The following is a 20,512-nucleotide window of genomic DNA, read 5'->3' as shown; positions in this document are numbered from 1 at the left end:
ACTTAGAATTGCACTGAGTATTTAAAAGGGAGAAAAAAAAAAGGTACAAACACCTTTAAGGTATTAAATTGTTCAAAAAGGCATTCTTGTTATTCCCAAATGCATGTATAACTCCATAAAATGCTACATAAAGTTATTGTCCATTTGGTTACTTTGGAATGAAATTTGTGAGTAGTTTAAACAAAGCATTTTTAAAGTTTTGTTTGCAAGATATTTCTCTATCATGGCTGCTCTTATTAATTTTTGTGTGTGATGTGTATGTGGGAATTAGTGATACTTGAGAGATTAGAGCCTGTTCAAAGACATAAAAGGAACATACTTTTAGGAATTCATGTTAAAACGGCCTGGAAACTCCTGATACGGATGTTTCTCAAGAGTTACTTTCAACATTTTAGAATTCCGAGCCACTATATCTATTCAGGAAAGCAATCTGTCTTTGAGTTTGATTCTACATTGCTTTATCCTCAGCCTCTTGGTTCAGGAGGACAAAATACTTCTTTGTTGATTCAGATGGATTGATAGGAGTTAATTAAAACAGCAATTATTCTGCCTAAGACAATTCCAAAATGAAAAGAGTTTTATTTCAATTTTAGGGGGAATGTTTTTGTATATACCAGTGCCTTTTTACGCATGAATGGGATTCCCCCCCTGCAGTTAGGACTCCAGGAAAGATTTGATGTACATTACTTAGAACATAGTAGAACATAGGGACCAAAACAGATAAGCAATATTCCCTCCCTTATCAAGGACTCCTTTACCTACCACCTCCTCTAGATGAATCACAACAGAGAACAGAGAAATGAATAAATAAGGTTTGTGGATTGCCAACATATATGCCCATGTACTAAGTAAAGCTCATGAACTGTACTCATAGGAAAGCTTGTTAGATCCTTTTATAGCAATTGTTTAAGTTCCTGTTATAAAAGTCCAATAGGTTCTTTTCTTTTTTTTTTTTTTAATTTTTTTTTAATTTATTTATTTATGATACAGAGAGAGAGAGAGAGAGAGAGAGGCAGAGACATAGGCCGAGGGAGAAGCAGGCTCCATGCACCGGGAGCCCGACGTGGGATTCGATCCCGGGTCTCCAGGATTGCGCCCTGGGCCAAAGGCAGGCGCCAAACCGCTGCGCCACCCAGGGATCCCCAATAGGTTCTTTTCTACCCCACCAATATTATTTCAAAAATATTTTAAAAGAAGGAGAAAGGGAGGTAGAGAGCCTGATGCAGACAAGCTGAAGGGACACTTACTGTAGGTGAGGGAAGAAATAGACGGATAAATCCCCAAGATTTCTAAGGGCAGCACTGCACAACTCAGAGTAATAATGGTAATGTTGACAGGGGTAGTCATTGTGATGATTTTAATTTTCTGAGTGGTTTCTATGGGCCCGAATTTGCTTTATGTAAACTTTCATATTTGATCTTTATGATAAATCTGTGAAATACGAGTTTTCTTCATTTTTATAAATTATGTACCAGAAGCACAGAGAGGTTAAGTCATTTGCATGAGGGCCCACAGTTAATGATGCAGAGACTGAGTATGCACTCTTGTAGTTATATTATGCTCTACTGAATAGCTTTCATGTGATGGCTCTTAGTCATCAAGAAAATGTTAAATTGTGTTCACAAATTTTGGTTAAGAAGATAGAGAGTACTGTAGCATGATTAGAGGGATAAGTGTCAGTTTTCAAGAAGAAAACAAATTCTCTTTCATCTAATTGCAAGTGTATGTGAGGATCAACTAAACACAGGCCCAGTGACAAACCTCTCAAGGATAAGGGAAGAAATGGCTGATGTGCATTTATTTTGGACATTAGTCTAATCAGCAGGATCTGATGAATGACATTTGGGATGCCTGAGACAAGGGTGGATACTGCTGCAAAGCCATTAGAGGCTGTTATTGAGGATTTATTTGAGGATAGCAAAGCCTTTCAAATTTGTCCAAGGGAACATTTGTTTATAAAAAGAAAAGCAATCTTGTCAACATGGATGAATAGAATAAAATTCAGAAATAGGATAAATACTGGAATAGTCAGTGCAATCCATACCATTGGGTACAGACAATGATACCATTATTTTTCTCCTATGAATGAATAATGTCTTGGATAATTAAAAAAAATTACTTGATGTCAGTCTCTAGGTGGGTGTGCCTATGACTAGAAAACCACATGAAGTTGTGCTATTTCAACCTCAGAAGTGGGGCTAATCTTTTTTTATGACTTATTTATTTTAGAGAGGGGGGAGAGAGAGAGAGAGAGAGAGAGAGATCGAGATCATGAGTGTGGGGGTAGAGGGATGAGGGACGGGGAGGGAGGGGCAGAGGGAGAGGGAGAAAGAGTCTCAAGCAAACTCCCCACTCAGGACAATATCTCGTCACCTTGAGATCATGACCTGAGTGAAACCAAGAATCAGACATTTAACTGACTGCACCACTCAGGTGCCCCAAAAGTGGGGCTAGTCTTTGATGTAATTGATTTAAATATTTTTAAAATTTTATTTTTTAAAAAAATATTTTATTTATTTATTTGAGAGAAATACAATATGAGCAGAAAGGAGGGACAGAGAGAGAGGGAGAGGGAGAGGCAGACACGAGCAGGGAGCCCAACATGAGGCTGCATCCCAGGACTCTGAGATCATGATCCCAGCTGCAGGCAGATGCTTAACTGACTGAGCCACCCAGGCCCTCATGTAATTGATTTTTATCAAGTAGAAAAATAATCAGTGTCTTAGATGAAACTTGGTATATATGTATCAAGATGCATGATTGCTAGCAGCTAGGATGACAAATGTGCTAAAGTTGAACAGATCATGAAAATTAGCAAAATAGCCAACAAAAGTCAAGTAGGGGTGATTACCTGCAAGTATATTAATGATGACAAATTAACAATACATATGACTGGAAAAAGCCTGGCTTGGAAGAAATATGGCTGGAGATTACCTAACAGAGAGGACTGTAAAGAAAAATAAGAATCGCAAACCTAAATGTGAAATATATACGAGTTTATAACATCTAAAGTTATTAAAAGTTGCTAATTAAGTACCATTTCTGATGATTTCATCAATGAAATTAAACCAGGATTGGAAAAGGACCCTAGTCAAATGTCCAAATACCAAAATGATGGCTGAACTAGAACATGCAAAACAGCAATGTCATACTCCCTCAAAAGTTTTTTAAGGTTTACTATGCATCTTTTTCATGATATTTATTTATTTATTTATTTATTTATTTATTTATTTATTTATTTATTTTTAATTTGTTTTTTTTCATGACCGTAATTTAAATGATGATTTTTAAACAATTATTTTGAACAATTATTAGTATTAATAGAATGGACTGTAGAAAACTTAGCTCTTAAAGGTAATTGCCTGCTCCTTTTTTTTTGCCTGTTCCATTTTTAAAAACATGTTGTAGACTGACATTTATACAACCTTTTTCCATATTTCATACCTTTTCTTTACTGCATTGCAATATACTTTCACTTTATATGCCATGTTGTTGGTAGAGACTATTGGTTTTTAATGCTCTCAAGTTGAATTGTAGTGATTTGTCTTCATAAATAGGCCAGAGTCATAAAAAACAGGATTTCGTACATTTTCTAAACAACATATGACATTATATAATTAAATCTTTAGTAACATAGTGCATCAAGAATGTGACTCTAATGTGCTACAGAGTCTGCGGGTAAAACAACACAATAAACTTTCACTAAAATACATTGTGTAGTATGGCCTTACATGTCCTCCGCCCCAGTTCATTGTATGGTAAGGAGACTCGAAACGCTACTTTTGAGAGAAATCTAGACATACTTAATGTTATCCTAAATAGTATCTAAGGTTTGGAAATAGGTATCTGAAATTTGGGGAGTGTCAAAGTAGGTAGTGTCAGTGGTAACATTTATACACAGGCTTTCCACATGTCCCACCATCTAGTGCCACTCATTTCATAACAAATGATTTATATGTATAGGGTATGTTTATCATGTGCAGCTCTAATATAAGCTAGACAGGGTAGAGAATGACTAGAAGGACAATTCCTGGTGGGTTTTTTTTTTTTTTTTAGCACTTTTTGGGAGGAAATAGCTTAATAGCACACAGCAATGTTCTATTATGTCTGGTAGTCAAATCTGAAAGCAACATATAAATGCTTTGTAGATATTTGGATTTAGAAAGAACATAGATTATACCCTCATCCTAGACATTGATATATTTGGACTTGTGGTTCTCAGTTTTCATTCAATACAAACTTCTTTCAGTATCTCTTATGTATAGTCGTAAAATTCTTCCTCGCATTCCCTAGATTTTGATATGCTTCCTTTTCCTACGGTCTAGCTTGAGAAACACTAATTTAGAACATGACTTTGAAAACAGTGACTCGGTGTTTCTTTTGGGAACCACCTTGCCCTCTTTTACTTCATGTTGTTTGGTCGAGTTAATTCCAATCTAATCTAGAAAGTTAGGAGTAGCTCATGGATTTTTTTTTTTTTCTTCTTTTTAATCTCTGGCTGTAGTTCAGAGATTGATACATGAAGTAATAGGTACATAAGATTCAATTCCAAGAAGAACTTTGGCATGAACTTGTGTAAAGAGGCTCTTTTTACTTATTTATATTTTTTGTGGGATTGCTTTCTGTTAGGATAATGCAAGGCTGGAAATGTCAGTACTCACAATAGAGAGAGGTCACGCTTAGAATACAGCTCTTGCAAAATGAAGCTGTGCTAAGTGCTGGAAAGTGATGAAATACAGATCGTATTGTTTGAGCCTCTGGGTCTAACCATGCCTGAAGCTAATATTTTTTTTATCTGAAACTTTCAGTCATAGAAAATAGCAAATTAACGCCCCTCTCATTTTTCCTGTGGTTTAATGAATTGAGTTGGCTTTCTGTCCATTGCAAACAAAACATCCTAATACGGAAATGGCTCATGCATAAAGATATGCATATTCCATTTATTCATTTTTACTTATCTGTTTGTCATATATATGTGTATGTATATATATATATATATATATATATATATACACACACACACAATGCAATATAATTTTCCTTCCCTTGTTACCTCTGTTATCCACAAGCTCTCTAGCAACATGAATACTGATGATATATTCAGTAACCATAATATAAATTATTTTTGAAGCACAATTACTTTCTTCAGATTGGATGCTGACAATCATGTCCTCTTAAACCAGTGTAGTTAGCTTATTATCATGTTAACCTGTACCCTCGATATCACCATCACCGAAGCTGATGCTATTCTTTTGTACTCAGTTTATGGTTCTCCTCTTAATTCATAGTATAGCTGTGGCTTGGCTGTTTTGTTTCCTAACCCTCTCTCTTTCCAACTGAGTTTCTGTTTTTGATATGTTTTTCCATTTCCTTTCTCATATCTACCGTATCCCTTATTGCTCCTCCTTAACTTACCCCTTTGTCACAGTTGCTGCTTTTCTAATCCTCTCCCTCTCTTTTCTTTTACCATATTCCAGGCCTTAAAGTGTCTTCCAGGAGGTACATGTATGAAAGGAATCTTGTGGACTAGGGTGTTTGGATTTCTTTGTACAGTGTGCCAAGGACATAGCAGGCACCCAATACATGTTTATTGAATTAGTATAAACTTACCTTACTAAAATAGCATTCTAGAGTCCTAAGAAAATTAATGCTGTTTCAAAGCTGCCTGATTTATGCCCAGGGAGCAGATTAGACAAGGAGAGAAGTGAGCTTATTAATCTTCCCTTCAACATATAGTTAATTTTGATGATGCCTGTTAATCACTCGCGGCTGTTCAGAAGGTAGTAGCAGCCTGTCTCTCTTTTTAATGAGGTTAGGTCTTCCTACAAATGCTCTAAGAGCTAAACAATGAGACTTCAAATGTTGGTAAGCAATTGTTTATCTTTCAGCACAAGTTCCTGTACTATTTTACCCATTTTTTAAAAGTTTATGAGACCCCAGGGAGATTATTAGGAGGAAAAGGCAGCCGTACTTTCGGTGTTGTAATGTTGCTGCGCTATTTCAGATCCTCTCCCACGCTCATTGCCTGGGCTCTGCCCTTACAGAGACCTCTAATGGCCCAGTTCCTCATTTCCCTTAGTCATTATTCCCTGACTGCGCTTAAGTCCTTGCTTGTTTAGAATTTTTGTCAGTCACCTTTGTACAGTCCTTATGCCCTGGATTGCCTGTGCCTTGGACCTCTTGCCACATCTACTGTGTCTGGATCCACTCCTGGCCAGTTTATCCTTTTTTATGGATATAAATAAAACGCTATAGAATATCAATATTAGCAAGTGTTGATTTGACTTACTGTGGCCCCTAATTTACTTCTTAACTCACTGTGAATAGCAAGAGTTTTTTAACCCATCTATCAATTTCCTAGTAACAGTTTTTCTAAATTTCTAATTGGTTCAATCCTTTAATCTCATTCCACCAGCCCCAAGATTGTCAGATAATTTTACCTCGGTTCACAAAAGGATGGAGACCGCCACTTTAGTCACACCTTTGCCCATATTCCCTCTTTACCTCTCATGAGCACTTGATACCTTTCTTCCTTGCTTCCTTTTGTGTGGAAGTTGAGTCTTGTCCTTTTTTTAAGGCCAGCTACAATCCATTTGCTCCTCAAAGACCTTCCTTACTCCTTCTTTTCTTGATCCATAGCATCTGCAGTCTTTTCATCATCAAACTTTTCCGAAACCTGCAAATGTACAAAAGCCTCACCTCTCTTTCACCATTGCCAAAATTTGAGATTCAGAACTAAGAATCATTGTCACTTCATAATTATGTACTCTAGACCACTGTTTATTTAGCTTTGCTATCTTGAGTCTGTGAAACCCTATCTTTAAATTCACCTATGGGATCCTAATTGCCAAATCCAACAACTTTTTCTCTGTTTTTACTCTCTGAGCCTTTGGCTTTCTTTAGCATGTTGTCTTGTCATAAAAATTCTTTCTACCTTTGCTACAACATCCTAAGAATCTCGTTTTTTTCTTATCAACAGCCTCTGCTTGCAACTCCCCATTCCCTTGTCTACTTTATTTTCACCTTACATCTGCTTGGAGACCTAGTATACCACTGTGAGGATCATCTTTTACAAAACTGGTTTATTATGACTCTGTGCTGCTTGAAAACCAAGATAAGGTCTTAACATCACAGCCTCGCAGATAAAAGCAGCAATCTTCTTCTCTCCTGTTTTCCCTACTTACCTTATCTCACATAATCTGGCTACTACCCTATCCCACTGGGGATTCCATGCTACCTCTCAACTAATTTGCTCAATTTCCTAAAATAATTCCCATTGAATTCCTTCCTTTCAGCCAGCTAAAATTTCTATGACTGGGAAAAGATACTCTTAGAATAAGCTAACAATTTCCAAACATCTATGATGAACAGAAACATTAACTCACTCTTGCTTGCTTTGAAATATTTTCTTCCTTTGATGGGAAAGCTAATATTTATTAACTTCCAGATGACGCATCAACAAGATATTGGTCTGTGCTATTGAATATCTAAAGTGTGCTCCAACTGAGCTACATTTAGGGGTTACTTGAATTAAAAAACAGGCTCCACTCAAAAGGGCCTCAACAACTAGCCTGTGCAGTAGGGCATTAAGCCTAGTTTTAGCTAGTATCTGAAAGCTTTCACTAGTTTGAATATGGTTACTTTTTTTTAAATTAAAATATCCCTACTCTTGGGAGATAAGGAGATGTTTTATTAGTATTTTAAAATCAAGGAAAGAAATTTTTTAACCCAAATCAGTGACACTTTTGGTTCGGCATGTGAAATTTAATTATTTTCCATGAGGTATTGCTACTTATCCAATTCAAGAATATGGAAAAATCCATGTTGTGAGTTTATAATTACTTTATGACTTAGTAACTTATGATATCAAAATCATATCCATTCCTATTTAAAGACTTTCAACAAAATAATCATTTATGCTGAAAAGAAAATATATTAGGTATGTATTTACTCAATTACCTGATTGAAAACACAAACACAGAGTCCTTCAAATGAATGTTTACTCAAATACATAGTTACCCCATTTCTCCCTCTTTAATTGGCTATTATTGGTTTCAGGTGTTATGTTAAATATGTAATATTACATCATGGTTTCATGTTCATAGAGAAACAGGAACACTCACTTTGTGTGTGTGCTAGATATCAGACAGACATTTGTTATAAATGCTCCCACTAGCTTGCATACTTCAGTTTAAAATGTGTGTGCCCTGTCACTTTTGGGTTTCTCCAAAATATTGTAGAGTTTATACGTACTAGGAATGACAAGAAAAATAGATTTTTTTTCTTATAATTCAGCTACTCTTCTTTGTGAAGAATCATTATCAATTTATTTGATGACTTCAAATGATTTAAAATGCTATTTTGATACATTTCTTTTATATACAGTAAACTAGCTTTTTAAATTTTCTTGCATTCTTTAGGTTCCATAAGGGTGAGTGAAGAATACATGTTTTATGTAAAATATATAATATATGTCATATAAGTGATATAATTTGCTTTCTCTTATACTACTCTTAAGACAATTGTCAAGATTAGTTTTAAATGAACTGTCTTCCCATGGAATGGTTTAAAAATCCTAGTCTATTTCATAACAATATTTTGAGACTCTTCCTGTAATAACTCAGAAAGAAGTTTGAAAAGTGGCATCATGGGTCTTAAAGACTATGAAATCTGGGTTCTTTTTTCATACTATTTTGGGGTTGATGTTTGCCAAAGTACAAGTCGCAAAACTTTATGGTTTGGCTTCTTTACTTTCCATTGATGAAAATATATGTGCAGATCATGAGGTCACATCTGCCACAAAAATCTTCCACTGGTGTCCATTCTGAGTTTGTGAAGAATTGTCTTTGTTGTTGCGGTTGGTTTTGGAAGACATGTGAACTTTGTGTCCTTTATGATATCTGAGGTTCCAATAGTTATGCTTGCTTTATCGGCCTATGGTCCTCTGGGGTGTAAATTTGACTTTAAAGATAATTGGTGCAAGAGTGAGGTGAAGCCTTTTTGTACTGCAGAAGTGACAGGTTTGGGGATCTCTGCTTCACTAGAGGTCTGATTGCCTGCCTTGCATCCTACATAAATGCTTTTTTATTTTTAACTGAGAGTCTGTTTCCCTTGATATGGAATTCCTTTGGACAACATGTCCTCTGACCTGAACCCAAATATCATTTCTTGTATGTTAGGGATTTAATGAGGCATTTCTGGATGTCTGAAAAATCCGTAGAGCATAAAATCTTTGAAATTACTATTTCTCCTGATAGGAACATAATGTGAATACATGATTAAAAGCCTGCTCCTGTTTTTGAAATGTCTAAATACATACACAGAACAGATAAGAAAATGGCTTTCAAGGCAGATTGTCCATTCTTTCCTGTACACTTAGCCAACTCAGAAGAGAATAGCTAATACTCCCCATTCTTTTCACAGAACATGACATCCTCTGGTCAGGTGCTGCTGAACACAAAGGGCCAACGGGCTGCTAACCTGCTCTGGTTGGTTTGGTTTGGTTTCTTTTTACAGTTATACTACCAACTGGCTTACATGCTTACAACAATGTATTCCAGCTGGATTGTGTCAATTATTATTATAATTATGTAATTTACTTGATAATCTATGAGTTAATGTAGTGTGAGTGTGAGAAGAGAGTTGTTTCCATGATAACTAATGAGAACACTCTGGAAAAAACCTGATAAAGGTGAACTGCTAAAAATACTGTGTTTGCTGTCAAATTAGGTGTGAGCAAGCCAAATATAAACAATCGGAGGATAAGTTATTAAAATATAGAAATCTCTTTTTTGACAAAATTGTAAGATTCTTGCTTAAAAGACACTACTAAATAGAAGTTGTTTATAATGGTTTAATGTATGATTAATGAAAGAAGGAAAAGGGGGAATTACAATCTGCAGATCCATACATTTGTTAAAAAAAAAAAAAAAAGCCTTGTCCTACATCAAAAGGCTGAATAATGAGTGTGGTTTATTTTTCACATAAAATAAAGTATTTAAGATATTATATACTTTTTCTTTGACTTAAATACTTTTTCTCTGATTCCCTACTTTTTTCAATTATCTGACCAATCACTGTTCTAGATACCATAAGACCCTTGTGTCCTGTAAATGCTTTTGTTCAAGTAACGGTCTTCCCTGCTTATTTTAACTCAGAATCCCCAATCCAGGTAGCAAGCAGATTTTTTGCTTGGTCAAGTTCAATTTCCTTAGTTTACTGTATTCTCCTGCATGGGTCTTTTGCTACTTTTCCAGCATCTTTATCCATCTCTTTCTTATACGGCCGAAGCTAGAGCCACATCTGACTTCTGACTCTTCAGTTATCATGTCATAGACTTTTATGCTTTTGATCCTACTGTTTGGGATTCCATCAGCTTCCCATCCATCCGATCCATCTGTCTTGTCCTCTAGCAAAGTCCTACTCAAATATTCCAGCTCAAATATTCATCTCCTCTGTAAAATAATCCCTGTAGGGAACTCCCTTAATATTCTAGGAATACTGTGTTTTAGCACTTATCACTCATGTTGCAAGATGATTTTTTAATGCATTTGTTTCAGCCAGACTCTAAGCTCCTTAAAGGGAGAGAAACCATGTATTGATTGTTTCTGTATCCCCAAATCCTAGCAAATACTAGGTATTCAGTAAATGTGCGTAGAATGAAGCAACAAAGAGATCAAATTTGTTTCAAATTGAACCAACAACTAGAATCTTCAGAGACTAAGGTCTCCTTTAGAAGCTAGTGAACCCCCTTGTCTTTCCACCTTAAATTACCTCTTCTCTCTTCCTTTTACCCCATTCTTGAATTTGTCTCAACTTCTGTATCTCTCATTAATTCTAAACCTACTGTATTTTCATTTCAGCTCTCACAAATTTGTGGGTGATTGAGATTTTTAAGAAGGTGGTAAACAACTACTGACAGGGAATTCTAGAAGGAATTAAACCATCAGATGGTGGGTTTGACCACATTACATTTAAGACTCCCTCTTTCACTAATATTCTGTGAGTTATCCCTTAGCAGGTATTAGTTCCCTCACAGATTTATGGGACTCTTCTCATTACACCATATGGACAGTCATCCATTCTACGTGGTTACCATGACTCTCTTATGGAGTCTCTCTTTTATCATCTAATTAGTGACAAACAAGAGGGAGTGGGTAAAGTGCCCATTTACCATTCTACCTACCTCTTAATAAATCCTCAGCCAAGGGAAAGAGCTTTGTAGAATTGGATGTTTGTCCTGGCAGATGGCTGGCCTTGCTTACATATCTCCACGTACTACTCTCTGTTATCTAATATTAGCAGAGTGATAAACTGTGTGTGTGTGTGCATGTGTATGCACCGACATGCACACATGTTTTCTAGTTTGCATTCATAAACTAGGTGAACAGAAAAGACAGTGTACTTCCAGTGTATAAAGAAAGTAGCTGGAAGAAGCAGAGCGAGACAGACTCAGACACTAGGTCATATATTACTATCAAATATATTCAGATGGATTGGGGTGAAGATGGTCCAATGCATGTATCACTTTGACCCCTGAGCATAAAAGCTGGTATCAGCAGATTTTACTTAGGATGGGCAGTTCTCTAGGATGAGGTGGGGGCAGCAGGATCTTCACTACTCAAGCGAATGCCAATTTCTGTCACAAGTACTGTCACAAATTCAAAGATTTCTTTGTCATCAGAGAATAGTAGCTCTTTTACTGGGGGCATTTAATAGGACAAAGATCATGGAAATTACCTAGGGCCCAGTATTTTAACAGCCAATACTCAATGTCATGATGCTCTATAGAGAATTCTGCTAGTTCTGGCCAATGGATGGTCATTTCATTTCTTTGCTGATTATTTCTAAAAATATGCTATATGCTTCTACCGTGAGTGGTTAAAAACTCTGAAGTATTTATTTATTTATTTATTTTTGTGATTATACGTGGCTGATCATTTTATTTCTCTAAAGCTACTGTGTTGGGAGCAATTTGGTTTAAGATTTCAGAACAAAAAGTGGTGATTTAACCATATGACTTTCCACTGTATTTATAGAAACAAAGTTTCACTGAATAAGTTTATACAGGGCTCTGAAATTTCACCTTTCTAGTGGGAGTAGAAAATAAGCATTTTGATATAGGTTTCCTGGAAATCTGGTTAATGCTAGCATTGCAGATCATATGTAAAAGGCTGTGTGTGTGTGAGTGTGTGTGTGTCTGCGTGTGTGTGCACTCATGTGGACGTGAGAGAGAGACCCACAAATAAAAAGAAACAAAATGTAGTAGATCATCTATAAAGTCAAATAGGACACAGATTAGAAACAAACGAACACTTTCAAAACTTAATAAAAGAACCCAATTGAGGGTATGTGGGCCAGAAGCACAGCTACATCTTTTAACCACACAAAATTTCATTTCATTTCAGGTTCTTGTCAAACCAAGCTACATATATCAGACACTTGAAACAAGAACTGACATTAGTACCAGCTGTTGGATGAAGACATGCAGCAATCCTCCTGAAGTTTAGCAGTTTGCAGTGTCTGTAACCTGCACTTAGCTGTGACTGATTCAGGTTTATGTCCTTGAAATAGAGAGTGAAGCACCCTGGTAGATAAAATTAATTGATGAAATTTAGGCATGTGATTCAATTCACCCAAAAATGAGTCACATGGAAAACAGAAATTAATATATATTCATAACACAATTACCCCTTGGCTCATTGACAGCAGGGAGCAAAATAATTCTGGGATAGAGAGGAATTCAGGTTAGAACTGAGGGACTTTGCCAGTTACACAATTACCTTGTGGCCTGAAGGGGCCAGCGTCTTGCCTTAGGCAATGCCATCACTCTCAAGTATTCCAAAGGCCTAAACAATTCACTCACTTCCCTTCCTAAATTGTATGCATAGATGATAATCCAGGGGAACTGGGGAGCTCCAGATGCCCTATTATTAATATCTGACATGTAATATTTCATTCATAAAGTAATGACTTTGCTTCCTTGGACCCTCAGCAAGAAACTAAAACAAATGTGACTACACTTTATAATAAGCGACAAATCTCTTCTTGCTCCCTTTTGGTATTCATTGTGATATCATTAATCAGTGCTATACTCCTGATAATAAATCGTGATGTTCCCGAGAATGCGAAAATGCATTATTCTTCTGTTGTCCAGTATTCTGTATGCCACACTCTTAGTTAAAAACAACTAGAAGGCTCTAGGAAAAGCGTTTAGTTTAAATTCAGTTATTCAACTATTTTACTTTTGAGACCATCACGATTACCTTGGGATCTCATTAAGAACTGAAGATTGCTTTGTCATTTGTCTATTGTCCCTGGAAGGAAAATAAAATACCTTCCTTTTGATTTTGAATCTGTAGTCTAAGAATGTTTTTTTTTTTTCCGTCTATATATTATGAATATGCATGTTTGCCTGTTCTAGTATCCATTGCAGATGATGGACATAAAAAGGGAGGAAAAAATTATGTCCATTTGATCCACTTCCTAATGGGAACATTATCCATCTGTTCTTAATAGACTGTAATCAGCCCTATTTATTTTTGATTTTTTTCTAAAAGAAATTGACAAAGACAAAATAAAAGATGCATTTAGGATTCAAGAAAAATAGCTTCCTCATCATGAATCTCTACTAGATCTAATTTGTACCATGTCACAGATCACATCATGAAAGCAATATCAACAGATTAAAATAATACTTGTACAATCTGCAATCAAAACAGAAACAGTTGGCATTTGATGTCTGACATTCATGTTTTCCAAGTGTATTTTTAAAATGGAAGTAATAGTAATATCTACTTACTAAAAAAAGTAAGATGGATTTATAAAGTAAGGCTTAGGATGAGTTTTCTTTTGTATCACACCCCAGGTTCTGTTCCTATAGGAACTATATTTAACACTTGCAGCTGTTTTTTTCCCCCAATATCAGCCCCATATTTATATATTAAGTGGTTTTATATGTATATGTTCTTCTGATATGGCCCTAACACTGGTACATCATAATATTTAATTAAATAAGTATTCAGTCCTTATAGTAATGATTTTATACTGTTAACTGGATTATATACTGTTAACTGGTGTGTCAAGTGGCATAATCTACTACCTTTCTGATATTATACATTTGTTTGATAATTGCCTTTTTACATTTTCTATCTAATTTCTTTCCAGCTCTTTAATGGAACTGTGTACCCCTCTTAGTACCTTTATCCACATAGTAAAATATGTCAAATAATCTGTCATTTCTTTTTCTTTTCTTCTTCTTCTTCTTTTTTTTAACCAGAAGACTGGGAGCATTCCCGTGCTCTCTGCAGGCATAAGGTGACTTGTGCTACTCAACTGCAGCGTGTATTTACATAGACTGTGAGGTGAATGGCAGCTTCTGCCCCCATTTCAGCCAAGTTGTACAATGCCGGAACCATGATCTGCCTCAAACACTTACCTATTTGTTGGAAACTACACTGATTGTTTCCCAGGTGTGAAGCATGACTGTTGCCTTGGGTCTTCTCTTTATCATTATTGTGATACTCCTTTCATATATCTCTGTGTTTTCCTTGATTTTAGGTTTTCATTGCTCAAGATTCTCCACATCATTTTAGTGGAGCTATTTCTAAGTATGTTCCAAAAAGTGTGCAAAGGATGTAAAGCTAGCATGTTTAACGATATTTTCATTTTCTTCTCCCACTTGTTTGATAGTTTGGTTAGTTATAAAATTATAGTTTGAAATGTTTTCTCCAGAATTTTTAAGGCATTTCTCTCTGGTGATAATGAGAATTACTGTATTATGTCGTATCTCAATCTTTTGTGTATAATCTTTAAATTTTTTCTATGGAAACACTTTGTACCAAATGTTTTAGAGTATTATGATAATGTGCCCTAGTGTGGTACTTTTTCAATTTGTTGTGTTTGGTATTCATGGTCCCTTTCAATGTGACAACTAACCTTTAGTTGTGGGAAATATTATTTCTTATATAATTCCCTTCATCTTTTTTTTTTAACCTAGATCTCTTGATAGGTAAATGTTTGACTTCTTGCTCCAGACTTCTAATTTGTTTATCCTTTCTTCCTATTTTCCAACTTGCTATTTCCTTTTTTGTCCTCTTTTTGCAAAACAGACTCAATTAAATCTTTCAAAGTTTCTACCAAAACTTGTATTTCATCTCTTCTATTCTAAAATTTCCATATGCTCTTTGTCTTTTATGCCCCATTTAAAAAAACTGCACCTTTTTCTTCTTTTGGGGATGAAATAGCCTCTTTTATCTCTCAAATAATATTTTTAAAAATTTCATTACATCATCTCTGTTTTTGCCAGGTTCCTTTTATCTGCTCTCTCTTTTTCATGTTGGAGGCTTTTTTTTCAAATTTCTTTTGGCTCTTGGCAACTATTCAAATATAGGAGTGAGGACTAAAAAGCTGATGGGGAACTTTATGGTATGTGTATGGTGGAGTAGGTGTTATTTATAAAAAGTAAATTTAACACAGATTCAGAAGATTCATTGTGGGGCCCCTGAATGTCTTATTGACTTCTATTCTGATCATTTTCTCCAGAGAGTAATTCATTCTGTTGTTAGAGTGGCTGCTAGCATGATAAGAGTTTAGGTAGGAGAGAGGGATGGAAACTCATTGTACAGTACATAGAATTTAACTTTATTCTCCATTTTAGCAATAGGATTTGATTTTATTCTCCTCATCTCTGCCTTCCCCAAGTTTTTAGCCTCTCTGGTCATTTTCTTTAAAAAAAATAATTTAAATTCAATTAGCTAGCATAGAGTACATCATTAGTTTCCAATGTAGTGTTCAATAATTTATCAGTTGCATATAACACTCAGTGCTCATAACATGCCCTATTTAATACCCATCACCCAATTACCCTATCCCTTCACCCACCTCTCCTCCAGCAACCCTCAGTTTGTTTCCTATAGTAAAGAGTCTTTCATGGCTTTTCTGCCTCTCCAAGGACTTCCCCTTCAGTTGAAGCTCTCCATCTCTTTACAAAGGGAATAGTTGCCTGGTTATCTAGAGTAGGAGTCTGGGCTTGAGGAAAGGGATTGTTTGAGGGGAAGTATTGTACTATATACACTTCTGGCTTTTAGCCTACTAAGCAAATTCTATGCCTGTAGAAGCTTCCTAAGGCTCTCCAGAATTCTGCAGCATAAATTGGCTTTATCTCACTGGTGTGCCCCACTGCATATGTTGACATTTTAGTTTTCTGCACCCAATTAAGTATGTTACAACTCATTCACTTCCTTTCCACATCCCAACATTTGTTGACATATATTGCCTACTGTTTCCTCCTTTTATTTTCCTTGTGGTTTAAGACTCTTTATTATCTTATCATCATTTTTGTAAGGGCTCAGAAGGGAGTAAACATAGATACATGTGTAAAATCTGCCATGTTGCATAGGAAATTATCTAATAGAATTTTATTTATCAAAGAAATTACTGTATTGAAAATATCTGTGTGTATATATACAGAGTATTTTTACTATGCTAAAAATTTTCTGTGCTCTATTCATCCTCTCCCCTCCAAAGCCCTGGCAACCACTGATTTTTTACTATCTCCTTTTTCAGAATATTATATAGTTGGAATAATCCAGTTTGTAGCCTTTTTAGATCGGCTTCTTTCACTTAATAATATGCATTTAAGTTTCCTCCATGTCTTTTCATGGCTTAATAGCTCATTTCCTTTAAGCACTGAATAATTTTCCTTTGTCTATATGTACCTCAGTTTATTTATCCATTCACCTAATGAAAGACATTTTGGATTCTTCCAAGCTTTGACAGTTATAAACTGCTATAAATATTCATGAGTGTGTTTTTGTGTGGACATAAGTTTGCAACTCCTTTGGGGAAAAATCAAGCATATGATTAGTTTTGCAAGAAACTTCCAAATTGTCCTTGAAAATGGCTGTACCATTTCATATTCCTACCAGTGTCGTATGAGAGTTCCTGTTGCTTCACATCCTTGCCAACATTTGGCCTGTCAGTGTTCTCATAGGGTACCATGAACAGTCCTGTGAGGTGGGATGCCCAGGGGCAAGAATGACAGATATTGAATTTCATACCCACTTAGCTCAGAGACAGATTCATAGTCAAAATACTTTGATTAAAAGAAAGTAAAGAAATTTGATAATCCTTATCTATCTAGTATTGGGGGTTCTGTTTGTACCCTGTTGCTGCTTTAACAGATTACCAGAAATTTGGTGGTTTAGCACAAATTTGTTACAATTCTGAGGTCAGTAGTCCTAAAATCAAGGTGTCAACAGGGTTGCATTCCTTTGGGAGGCTCTAACAGAGGATCTGTGACCTTGCCTTTTTTAGCTTTTAGAGGCAGCCTGCACTCCTTGCTTCTGAGTCCCTTCATCTATCTTCAAAGTCAGCAGGGTAGTATCTTGAAATCTCTCTTTCTGTCTTTTTCTCTGAACGTCCATTGTCACATCTCTTCTGATTTTCCTGTCTTCCTCTTTGTCTTATATGAACCTCTGTGATTATCCTGGGACCACCTGGATAACCCAGAATAATCCCTAACTCAAGATCACATCTTGAAAGTTCCGGTTATAATGTAGGATAACATATTCACAGGTTTTGGGGGTTAGGATGTGGATGCCATTGGGGGAGATATTATTCTGCCAAACACATGAATTGAAAATATCCCATGGTAATTTGGATCAGAAGAATATTAATTCTTCTTAATATTAATTAAGAAGTTAATATTAACTCAGGGAGGACCCAAAACAGCCAAACCAGCAAATAAATAAGGATTTATAATTCACTGTTGAAATATTTTATTACTTTTTGTTATGAAATAATCTTGCGTTCATTGCAGCACATCCAACTAGTATATATTCACATATATATACATATTCACTGTTTCTTTGCATATATATGTGTGTGTGTTTATATTTCCACATCTTTGTCTCTCAAAGAGGAATGTCAATCCATGAACACAGTAATGAAATCTGATGTGTGCTTCAATCATCCTGATAGACGGCATATTTCTTTGTTGGAGATCCAGGAAATGATTGGCTTCAGGTCAAGTTCTGTATGTCTATTATTCTAAATTGTTAGTTGATTATTTCTTGTTTTATTGACTCTCTATGAATGTGAAATGTCAATTTTAACCGTCTACTTTTAATAGTTATTACTTATCTCTTATTATTCTTCTACTTATTATTTATCTTAATTGAGGAGCAGATTGTTGTTCAGATTATCACTTGACTGAATCTTAATCCCTTCTAACATGAGCCTTCTTGATATTCATGTCGTTTTATTATTCTGCCATAAGTTTTATATTTAGATTTTATTCTACAGAACATCCTTTTAGAATCTTTTAATAAAATAGAAAACAGTGCAGCCCAGGTGGCTCAGCGGTTTAGCGCTGCCTTCAGCCCAGCGTGTGATTCTGGAGACCCAGGATCGAGTCCCACATCAGGCTCCCTGCATGGAGCGTGCTTTTCCCTCTGCCTGTGTCTCTGCCTCTCTCTGTCTGTGACTCTCATGAATAAATAAATAAAATCTTTAAAAAAAATAGAAAACAATCAACTGAATGAAAAATGAGCCAACAAAGTAAAAGTATATCCCTTGAAAGACTAGCAAAATAGCTGCAATTGTGCTGAAAGAGCTGAAGAAAAAATTTTAAATAAAGTCTTTTTCTAAATAAAGCATAGGTATAAGATAGCACTTTTAAAAAGAAACAATAAAAAATAAGTAAAAAGAAACAATAAAACCAAGTTTACATGAAATTAAGGTTTTCTAGATGCATGTTTATAATTAATGGTTCTGTGGTATAATGAATTAGTAGTAGGAATCTACCATTTGAAAGGGGTACCAGGCCTGAAGAGTTTTACAAATAATTTTATTCAAAATCTCAAAAAACGTAAACCTTATCTTGAACAAACTGTTCCTTTTATTGGCTGTCTCCTTTTGTGTAGATATTAATATCAGAGATTTGAAAATAATTCAACATATCAAGGTAATTTTTTATTCAGAGCAAGATAGAACAAGTCAACACTACAACTGATGTAGGAAACAATTTTATAAATTCAATATTTGTTCATGACAAATATTTAACAGATTAGGATTAAGAGGAAACATTCTTAATCTGATAAAATTTTGCATTAAAATCATTTAAAAGTAAAAGTAATGGTGAATGAGTAGTACAATGTTACTTTGGGGACATGAAAACAACCATTTTATTTCTTCCTATTTTTGAAAATAAATGATAAGGTATATAAGAAGAAAGGTAAAAATAAAATATAGCAGCTTTATTATCAACAGGGATTCTTAGAGAACTTGATTTGCATATGCAGCCACATTGGCTTTCTAATTCTTGTCTCTTGTATTGAACTTGTTTCCCAAATGGAAGCCTTCCTTTGCCTTCCTTAATGTGAGTACTGCATATATGACCAAAAAACCCAGGATTCCAAAGGTAAGGAGTTTTGAAGAAAAGTACCCCAGAAGGAGGTGATTAGATCATGCTTCACTCCTTATCCTAAACTTGTCAGTTTGATAAAGTAGTGACAATAACCATATGGTGTTATAAACTTGGAAGCTTATGGAAATGTGAGCAGTGAGTAATACAGCTATGCCTTAATAGTTTTTAATGGGGAGCCCGGGTGGCTCAGGGGTTTAGCGCCTGCCTTCGGCCCGGGGTGTGATCCTGGAGACCCAGGATCCAGTCCCACATCAGGCTCCCTGCATGGAGCCTGCTTCTCCCTCTGCCTGTGTCTCTGCCTCTCTCTCTCTCTCTCTCTCTCTCTCTCTGTGTGTATCTCTCATGAATAAATAAATAAAATCTTTTTTAAAAAGTTTTTGTTGAAGCCAGGAACAAGGTGATGATTTCTACATTATACCCATTATTTGATATTGTACTAGAAAACCAGGACAATAGACTAGGTAATCAAAAATAAATATGGTTTAAGGAAATGAAAGAAAGACACAAAGGTAACATGCAAAATTAAGAAAAATAGATAAGAAATTTGAAGCATTAAGAGAATTCCATAAAGTTGCTGGATATAATATCAACATTGAAAAACAATAGAAGAAAATTGTAAAAAGGGATAAAAGAAAACTTGAAAACTGGGGAAATGTGTTAAAATTATTAATGTGAATATATATAAAGGTTATAGTTTTCCTTCAAATCATTCTGTACATTAAATGCAGTACCAATTACTTTCCAAAAATTCTTTTTTTCTGTGTAAATTTATAAACTGACTTAAAATATCTATGGAAGAGTATTGGTCCAATAATAGTTCAATAAAGAAATCATGGAATTCATGGGAATTTGATGTATTTGATATTAAATAAGGGAAGAGAGGCATATTATTCAATAAGTGGTGTTAACACAATTGATTTTCATGTGAAAAAGAAACATTACTATATGAAAAATGAATTATATAAGTTATAGAACTAAGGTAAAACAAAATTTAAGACAGAATATTGTGGATGGATCTTTTTATGCTTTTTTGTAGGAAAATATTTATTAAACAAGACATTAAAAATATCAAACATCAATGGA

This window comes from Canis lupus, chromosome 2 (genome assembly GCF_048164855.1).
Source record: "Canis lupus baileyi chromosome 2, mCanLup2.hap1, whole genome shotgun sequence".
NCBI lineage: Eukaryota > Metazoa > Chordata > Mammalia > Carnivora > Canidae > Canis > Canis lupus.
This window is presented reverse-complemented; position numbering follows the sequence as displayed.